The 9,636-nt window shown below is 43.3% G+C and overlaps 1 long non-coding RNA gene across 2 annotated transcripts; it reads right to left on the bottom strand.

The window, feature by feature from the left end:
* On the bottom strand, positions 1–3,053 carry LOC138980364 (uncharacterized). 2 transcript variants are annotated; one of them, XR_011460307.1, is made up of 5 exons: positions 2,412–3,053; positions 1,866–2,006; positions 1,219–1,288; positions 705–927; positions 1–453 (listed from the first exon to the last, which is right to left on the bottom strand). It is a non-coding gene; the product is annotated as an uncharacterized lncRNA (long non-coding RNA). The 2 variants fall into 2 exon arrangements; XR_011460306.1 differs by lacking the exon at positions 1–453 and having other exon boundaries at positions 592–927.
* Between the last annotated feature and the right edge of the window lie 6,583 nt (positions 3,054–9,636).

Here is a 9,636-nt window from a genome sequence, read left to right as displayed (position 1 = left end):
TTAATGACCCCTTTGAAAAAAAATAGCAATGCACAGTTAGCTAAAACTTTTGCACGTATGTTTGTATATTTTTGTTATGTGTGGGCTTTTGATCTTGAACTTTAAAACAAGTCAATACATTTATTTCAATCAAAAAGGGATTCAGTCTTATTTCTTCCTCTATTTGAGGCACTGACTTTCATACTCATGCAGCTTCTTTCTCTCGTGCTTGTAAGTTGTATACCTCCTTGTTTGACATGAAAAGGCAAAATGACTGCCGGAATGACAACATAAAGTCTTTGCATGCAAAACTGACAAAATTGTTTAAAAAAAGTGCAATCCACTTTCACTTCCCAGAGGGAATAGTCTTTTTTGGACTTCCTGAAGCCAACATTGAATCGAGCCTTTCCCGCACCATCAGTTGCCTGCTCCCTGTTGCTGTTCTCGTTAAAATGCAGAGTAGCAAGAATGGTCCTGAAACAGTGCAACACAATATAATTTCTATCTCTCTATCATTAACAGTGGAATCATTTAAAGATCTAAAAAAACCGAACTTAGAAAACTAGGTCTAACATAGTTAAAGGGGAGAATTTTCCGTTGTAAAGGGGGGGGGGTCTAAAAAAGGGGTATCACTGTAGTAAATGAATTGTTGAGGGCCTGGTAAAGGGAAGCGGGCCCTTGCTCAATGAGAAAAAAAGTACAGATTTCTACTCAATTAGGCTTACCAGTCCATTTCATGGTCGCCCTCGCTGTGCATATCAACTGCCTCATCACAGGATGGAGTATATTCATCATCCTGCTCTGGTTCGCTGATATGAGATTCTGGGTCACTGCCAGGTGGGTCACTGTCATTGTCGGGTGACCTGTCTCAGCTCCTATACACATCAATGCAGCATTGTGTACCCTTGTTGATTCCTGGTAGGCTTTGTCGTAAATCACACTGCACACCTTTTTAACGGAAAATTGCATACATGTGTGAGTGTCGAAAAGAGCATAAATGTATGTGTTCCAATGTTTGACTAGCTATTCTGACTTGAACCATGCCACAAATCATGAACCATGAACTTCAAGTGTGTGCATGTGAAAAAATAAAAATGACAAACACCACAGTGCAGATGGTCTGATGCTTTCATGATTGAATGCCCAATCACCTTTATTTTTTACAGTTTAAAAATAATATTTGAAACAAGACTTGAACCTTATTTTAACAGTGATTTACCTACTTTTTGTTTTACTTACTTTTTGTTGCAGTAGAAGAAGGCCTTGGAGTGACTTGAACTTTCTTGTTTCTTTTTACTTTGCAATGCATCTGGAAGGGGAATATATATATATATATCTGATAATGACATAGCTAATAGTAATTTAAGCATAGAATAAGCAGGCATGGGAATTGTCCGCCGAAAGGCAAATTTCCGCCGAATTATTTTTTTGTTCCGCCGAAAAAGCAAAAGTGTCCACCGAAAAATTAAGTGGGGGAGGCAAAAATGGTTCTAAAAACTGAATTTAATGGCAAATTTGGAGCTCAGATGACACCAAATTGCACCATTCTTTGTTGAGAAAAAAATTCCGGACCCCCCTAGTAAGGCTAGGCGCTTTGCGCCTTCGACATTGCCATTACTTAAATATTTTCAGCCTTTTTGACTTTTTTCAATTCCCATGCCTGAATAAGTTCATTTGCAAATTGGTTGCTTGATAATTGCACACACCAATTTATTGATTTTATATTTTACAAAGAACACGAAGCAGTTCTAAAACAGAAGGAAGTATATTGGCTAAGTTGATAAAATGTAAAGAAGATGTGTAATCACAAAAATTGATTGAAATAACACTGACAAGACTGAATGTGACAACAAACAGATCTATACTGGCCAACCCGAGAACTATACCTCTGTCTGAGTGCTGACATGTAGGGTATCGCTGAGAGGCTGATCAGTCACAATCACATCAATATGAGTTTGTGGTGAATCAGTTGAATCATCACAGGACTGAATATCAGGAGTCGCACCCGCCAACATGTCTGCAACAACCTGCAAACAAAAGCATTCCCCCAAAATTATACCAACCACCCATCGACTAAGAGACAAAACATCAAAACTTTATTTTCTAATAGCTAGTGCACTATCTTGACCATGATGCATACACCCTCTCATTCCCACACTAACATTCTCACTAACACTCTTCATATTCATAATCAATGCTCATACTGACGGTCTTTCCTTCTTCAGGTGCATTGCCTGATCATGAAATTTTAAAATATCTTGATCTTCATGTCCAGTAAGAATATTCTCAGTCAATACACAAGAATAATATTGGAAGAAAGTTGACGAAAACCATGCAGTGACATTTGTACAAATGCACAATGAATGTAAATTTGTCAGAAATTAAATGTAATGACTCCAAACATTGTGCAACTTCATAATTTTTCTCCTTACCCTTTGGCGTTCCCGTTTAGCAAAAGCTCCTCTGCTCACACTTTGGCCCACAGTGGTGGTACAAATCGGCGTTGTGATAGCCATTGTCAATTCTGTCACAGTGCACCTGGCTCTGGATACTGAGGTGACAGTACTTGACTTCGTCGCCGTCAAAAGTGATGTTGCCGTCAATGGTAGCAGACGACATGGCTTCTGCACTGTAGGCACTGACTTTGGAACTAGCCTACAACTCGTGTTTAATCCAAAGCTTGCTGCAAGTGCAACTTTTGCAGGATAGCAGTCAGAGTTAAAATGCAAACTGCATATTCTCGAATTTGGATTTGGTGTCCCAAACTTCGGACCAAAATCCGCTCTGGAAGTTTGCACAAACTTGACCCACTGCCTCCGAGTTTCGGTATCATCAGGAAACCTGTGCATGGTATGGCCCTTACCATGATTGTTGCTGCACTCAGCGACAGCACAGGCGAAGCCATATCTTCTCTGCTTCGAAGATGGAATCTCTTTTGGAACATACGTACTAGCAGTGGCAGCGCTACTATCACCGTCGGCCATGTTGCTCTTGTAGGCCGTGTTACACTCATGACGTCACTGGCACCGGGGGCTGTCTCTCGCAGAATGGACAGGTGCGCGGAATCGGTTTTTATTCAACAAAAAATCAGCCACACAAAATTGTACAAAACGGTCTTCGGAACATTTACCAGATTGCTATTACACATGTTTTAGGCGAATAAAAATGTTGCACTTTAGTAGGCCTTTAAAGACCCATTCTCGTCAGCAATAAAACTGTCCCTTGTCAATTGCTTCTCAGGGTCAAACACCTGGCCGAACACATTGGACTTGCGTAACAACCCGAAAAAGAGGACAAGACATGCTGCCCAAAATATGCAGTCCTGTGTTACATGCAAACGCAACTTTCCTTTTCATTAACACCTCTGGTGTTATGGGTGTCTTCCGCTGCACAGCACATCCTTTAATCCGTTCAATGCCTTTTAGTGTACTTTTCACAAGCCACGAGTCTTGCATTGGGTTGACCAATCCACACTCTATGTGCAACAGCCTCACAATGTTAAGGTATTGTCTCACAGTTGAAGGCTTTCGAGTGCGCGCTAAATATGCAGCATATAATGTAACAGTCTCTTCATCAGCAGGCACCGGCGCAATACACAGTTTTTCACAAAAGTCAAGGTAAATCCTCAGATGCGTCGAATATGTTCTTTTAGTGTTTGTCGCAAATGTCTGTCCTCGAAAAATCGCCACTTCCCGTCTGAGCTCAACCTTGAGACCACTTGACTCTCCTAATGGACAGACATAACAAAGCCTTAGTAGACATATGTTTGGTTAAATCAAATATTTCTCCACCTTTACCATGCCACCAATTGGACAACAACACAAACAACTTAGCTATGTTGTCTCGTTCATGCAACCGAGACACAGTATCAGCCACAATATTGATGCTTCCTGACACAGAAATAGCCCGCACAACACAGTCATGTTTCGCACATATCCAAAACATTTGCCTGAGAAGCCTGTTCACAAACGCATTTCGCGAACGTCCCTTGTTGATAATGCCTTTTGTGACGGTACTATCAGTTTGCACTATTACCGTTCTGCCTCTCCACAAGGGGGCCCACTGCTTCACAGCCTGAAAAACTGCACAAACCTCTTTATAATTTATATGCAGCTTTTCCGCTGCTGGCAGATCACAGTGAAACACAGTATAGAGCCAATCCCCTTGGCAGAATGCACCCGCTGCTTGATTACAAGCGTCCACATGTACGCGCACATTTGTTTGCTCGTTGAAAAACACAGTTCCGTTGAAAACTCGTAGATAAGTAAGCCACCACGAGAGATCGCCTTTAAAGCCTGAGGTCAATCTGACCTTGTGGCTTTGCTGCTGCAGCGGGGCGATTAAGTCCAGAATAGGGCGAAGAAAAAATGTTCCTCCTCGCACTGCCTGGCACGCCCAATTAAGAAGCCCAGCTATGCTCTGCAATTGGAGTTTCGTTGCCCGCTTTCTATGCTGAAACTGCCGAAGCCGCTCTTCCAGTTTGTTGAGTTTGTCTTTACCCAAGGACAAGGTGCTCGCCCGCGTGTCGATGTCCACCCCCAGAAAGGTGATTTTCTGGGTTGGCCCCACCACTTTTTTCCAGCTAATAAGGAACCCTAACTTACGCAACAACCTAATCAGACAATGCAGCGCTGCGTTGCACGTGTCGTACGTAGGGGCTACTATCAAGAAATCATCTATGTAAACTACCACATCTTTGTAACCTTTCCTGGCCATGCACCTCCTTACAGCTTGTGACAAGCGGTGAAATATAGAGGGTCCCAGACAGGACCCAAAGGGCAAGCGAGTATCAAACATATACGTAGAGTGAGTGTCATTATGAAACTTCCATTTCAATCCCGTTACGCTGTAATTATCAGGATGAATGGCGACTGAGCGATACGCTGATTTTAAATCCACTTTTGCACACCAGTACCCAGGTTTTGCTAGTCTACAAGCCTCTTCTAGAGTTTGGAACTGAACTGGGTCAGCAGAGACATAATCATTCATAGCTGCCCCACGTGGCCTGCTGGGGTCGTGAATGACCCGTATATCACCATCATCTTTAGGTATTGCTGCCAATGCACTCACAATGTCTGGCTTAGTGTTAGTAACAATATAATGTCCTTTGCTAATCTGGTCTAGGAGTTCTTTCTCGACCCCGTCTTTATGTTGTTTGGCTGACTGATGATTTCTAACTTCAACCTTATCTACCGCTATGTTTTCAGGTATCAAACGAAATCCGTGTCTAATTCCGTCTAGCAAATATTTTCTGTCTCTATCATGCCGCAGTTCTTCTTCCCACACGTCTAATTTGCTATTTATGGACCCTGTTTTTCCAACAAAATTCCCAGAAAAAGTTTTTTCAGTTCTAACTAAGCTGGAAAGTGGGGGACCTACCCTTGCTGAAGCCTGCTGCGCGTTGTCCTAGGCGATGCTAGTAGTCGCCGCGGCCGCTGCTTTACCGCTGCCTGCCAGTGCGTGATCTTTAGACGGATGGTCCGCCTTAACACAGGTAGCACAACTATGGTCAAAGTTGCACCTGTCGCCGTAGGTGCAGTTCCCTTTGTTCCACTGTAGGCAGAACGGTATTCCCTTCGCGTTAGTCCGACGCTTGTTCGGTGCCGCCACGTTGGTACCAGGTTGCTGGCGCTGTTGTCCTGTCCCTATGGGCTTCTCCCGCAACGCCACCACTGACAGGTGAGGAGTATCGGCCCCCCATCGATGGCCGGTCGCCGCCTGCAGACTCCTGTACTCGTCGTCGTACATGAGTACAGAAGCCCACGTGTATCTGCACGCCAGCTCCGACACCTTCACCGTGTAAGCAATGTAATCAAACACTGACTCTTCGGTGTCCAACTCTCCGTTTTTGATGAGTTCCGCCATTATTCGGCCGTTGGCCGCCATCCACATAGCTGGGCTCACTCTTTCGAGCTTTTGTTTTTGCCCTGCCATTTTCAGAGATATCCCTCCACCCAGGTCGATCTCTTCACTCTCCCTTGCCGCTGATGAAATAAAATCCACCACCCTAAGGGCTGACTCACCTGAGTCTTTTCTCCTGGCTGTCAGGTACACGCTTGGGTCCAGGTCGACCCTGTCCGACCGGGTCTGTTTGCCTTGACCCTGGACAGGCTGTAGCAGATCATCCAAAGTCATTCGGCTCTGCTTTTGTTTCTGAGCTGGAGCCCCTAGGGGGACACCGATTGTTGGTCCACACAAAGGCCCGCCACCATTGTCTTCTTGTATCTCTTTCACTGCTTCCTTCAAAAGCAGAAAGTCTGCCTTGCACAACCGCAGGTCTTTCAAGTCCTGGTTTTCAATCAAGCAAAGGCACTTATGGGCCTTTTGGCCAAGCAAGCCTTCTTTTTTCAATGCAGCTTGCACATCCTCTCCAATTTCGTGTTTCTCTATCCACTCGGATAGCGAAAACTCCATGCCGAATTGAAATTGCTGCTTTGCTGTAGCGCGGCTGGCGACTGAGTGACCTACAACTAACCCTCAGTTCCCTCCAGTTCCAGAGTTTCACCCTCCCTTCCTCAGTGACTACTTTCTCACGCCCACGCATACCCACCATCCGCACTCTACCTGCCCTCCCCTCCCCGCCGCTACCCCTGCTAGCCGTCAACTGTCAGATTTCCTAATTCTTCCGTTCCCATCCCTCTGCCCTAGATCTTACCCCCCCCCCCCCCTCTGACCGTGAGAACTCTTACAGCTAAACTGCAATTTTACAAATTTTCACTTTAAAGCACACACTTGTCAAGGTATTTATTAGTTCTTACTAAAATCACTTGCTTAAATAAAAAATCATAAACTGTAAAGACATGCTAACCAGTCAAAAAGCTATGGCATCAACATAAGCAGTGTTGAATCTGTTTCAAATTGCACACTTCAGTCAAAAAGCTATGGCATCAATATGAACAGTGTTGAATCTGTTTCAAATTGCACACTTCAGTCAAAAAGCACATCTCAGACAATAAGTGAATTAGTGTTTCCAATCATTAGCCAAATTAATACTGCTGTTGAGGGTTAGAATCAATGAATGGTAACAGTTTACACATCAATACCGTCAAAGTGTAAAAAAGAAAAGAACTGTACACACACCCACACACTTAGCATCAGATCTCAAAATCAAATAAGGAATAGTGTTGAGCCCTAGAAAAATGTTTTGAATAATACACACTTGAGCCAGGAAGCAAACAAAGTAACTACACACATGCACGCCAGCACAAGTCATACAGATACATAAGTCAAATTAATACTGTGTTTCAGGTTTGGCATCCACATAAACAGTGTTGTTTTTGTTTAAAATCACACACTTGTCAAAAAACATAAAAGTAACTGTACACAGTTCTGTTCAGGTTTAGCATCACTGTAAACAGTTTCAAATCAGGTAGATACCAGTCAAATACAAAAATAACATAAAACTGCACATTGGTCCAATTAAAAAAAAAAGATTCAGACTTGAGATCAAAAGTAAATAGTGTTGCATTTTTTTTTCAATCACACATTTCAGTCGAATTGCATAAAACTGTACACACATGCTAGGCAGAACATCGCAGACAATGAAAAATGTGTTTCTAGTTGTACATAACAACCCCATCAAATCAAATTAATACTGTCTTTCAGGTGTCGGATAAAAAGGAAACATTATGCAACAAGTATTCACCATCTTGAATGAAATTTAACCAAATCGTCGACGCAAATACGGAATCGCCGCAGCGAAACTTCGCGATCGGCACCACGCTTCCATGTTTTCGCTAAGCGGCGCGGTGACCTCTTGCCCTCCAAACCCCGGTGCGCACGAAGTGATGACGTCAATAGGGAGACCTCCATATGTGTGATAACACGTGTGTGTGTGTGTGTGTGTGTGTGTGTGTGTGTGTGTGTGTGTGTGTGTGTGTGTGTGTGTGAGTGTGTTTGTGTGTGTGTTCCTCGACGCGTGACAATATCTGCCAATAAGTTGAACAAAAACAGGGTTCAAGTGGAACAAAAGCAGGAGGGGGACAGAAGACATGTTATGAACTCCGTTTTTTACTGCGAAATTTTGGCCTGGGAGAAGTCACCCCATCCTAAGTTTCTCTTCACCTACCCATGAAGTATGCTTGAGGGCTTGACTAGACAACCCGATTGCGCCCATTACACGGCATAAAGAGAGCACCGTTCAACCCGGCCGATTCCGCGGCTGACGTCACGCGTCCAAGGGAAGTAATTTTCGAGCGGGCTGCATTGACTCGGCCAAGAATGCAAACTTTCTTCGATTAAAGACATTGTAGCATGTCTAAAGTCTTCGGACTTGTGTTATCAAGCTGTCAAAATCACCAAGTAACTTTTAAGTATAGTTTCAGTTACATGATAACTCTCTATGGCATCAACATAAGCAGTATAGAGAGGAGGTGGAACAGTTGGTTGGCTGGTGCTCTGACAACAACTTAGAGCTCAATGTCTCTAAAACCAAAGAAATGATTGTAGATTTTAGAAAGAACAAACTCGCACTCACCCCTTTAGAGATCAACGGTGTAAGTGTTGACCAGGTCGACTCCTTTAGATTTTTAGGCACAATCATCTCGAGCGACCTCACATGGGACAAAAACACAGAGCCCATTATCAAGAAGTGTCAGCAGAGGCTTCACTTCCTTAGACAGCTGAAGAAATTTAGACTGAACCAAGCCATCCAAAAGCAGTTCTATAGGGCCACTGTAGAAAGCATTCTGTGTTTTTCAGTCACCGTGTGGTTTAGCGGTTCCAGTGCTAGGAACAAGGAAGAGCTGGAGCGCATTGTCAGACAAGCGTCTCGTATTGTGGGTTGCGAACTTCCGTCAGTCGCCTCACTGTACAGCTCACGTTTAGCAAAGAGAGTTAGGGGTATAGTGGCAGACTCATCTCACCCAGCCAGCCATCTGTTCGAGCTCCTCCCGTCAGGCAAGCGCTTCCGCGCTCTGAAGAGCAGGACTTCTCGTTTCAGAAACAGTTTCTTTCCTGAGGCAGTCCTTGCGGCCTCAATGGTGGATCGTTCTTAATGTTAGATCTGTGATATGTGTCAGTTAAAGTTTTGAAATGGATCGAGTATCCTTAAATGAAATATCTTAATAGATGTAAGGGTTGTGTCCTGTGATTAACTGTGTTAGCATGTACTCGGATTTATTATATTGATGACTATATTTTTAGATATGATTTTTAGGGAATTCATTTATCTTTATCCATGCAACCTGGGATTGCTCCTGTCAAATTGGTGCTGGAAGAACAACCAGTCCGTTTTGAACTGTCTGGTTGGTGTGCGCACGTAGTAGGCTCAGTGGAATTGAACACTTTATCTGTACATAGTTGTTATGATATATGCGTGTGGAAGGAGTGTGAAGTTTTATGCATACACCATAACAAAATCCTGTGCTTTGCATTTGGTAAATAAACTGTTTGACTTGACTTTGAACTCATTCTAAGGAACAGATTTTGAGAGCCACAACCGGACAGCTGCCCTTTAAATGAAATTGGTCTCTCTGGCCTTTGGACTTTTCAAGAAAATGTTCAATATTCAAGCGCATGGTTTAAAGAGAAAGTAAAAAGAAGCTTGTATGACCAGTATATCCATAAATGGTTTACAGAAATTGGAACTAAAAATATGTTTTGGAATTATCGAATGTTTAAAAATATTTGTGCATGTGAAGACTATGTCACACACCT

This window comes from Littorina saxatilis, linkage group LG11, assembly GCF_037325665.1.
Source record: "Littorina saxatilis isolate snail1 linkage group LG11, US_GU_Lsax_2.0, whole genome shotgun sequence".
NCBI classification, from domain to species: domain Eukaryota; kingdom Metazoa; phylum Mollusca; class Gastropoda; order Littorinimorpha; family Littorinidae; genus Littorina; species Littorina saxatilis.
This window is presented reverse-complemented; position numbering and strand designations above follow the sequence as displayed.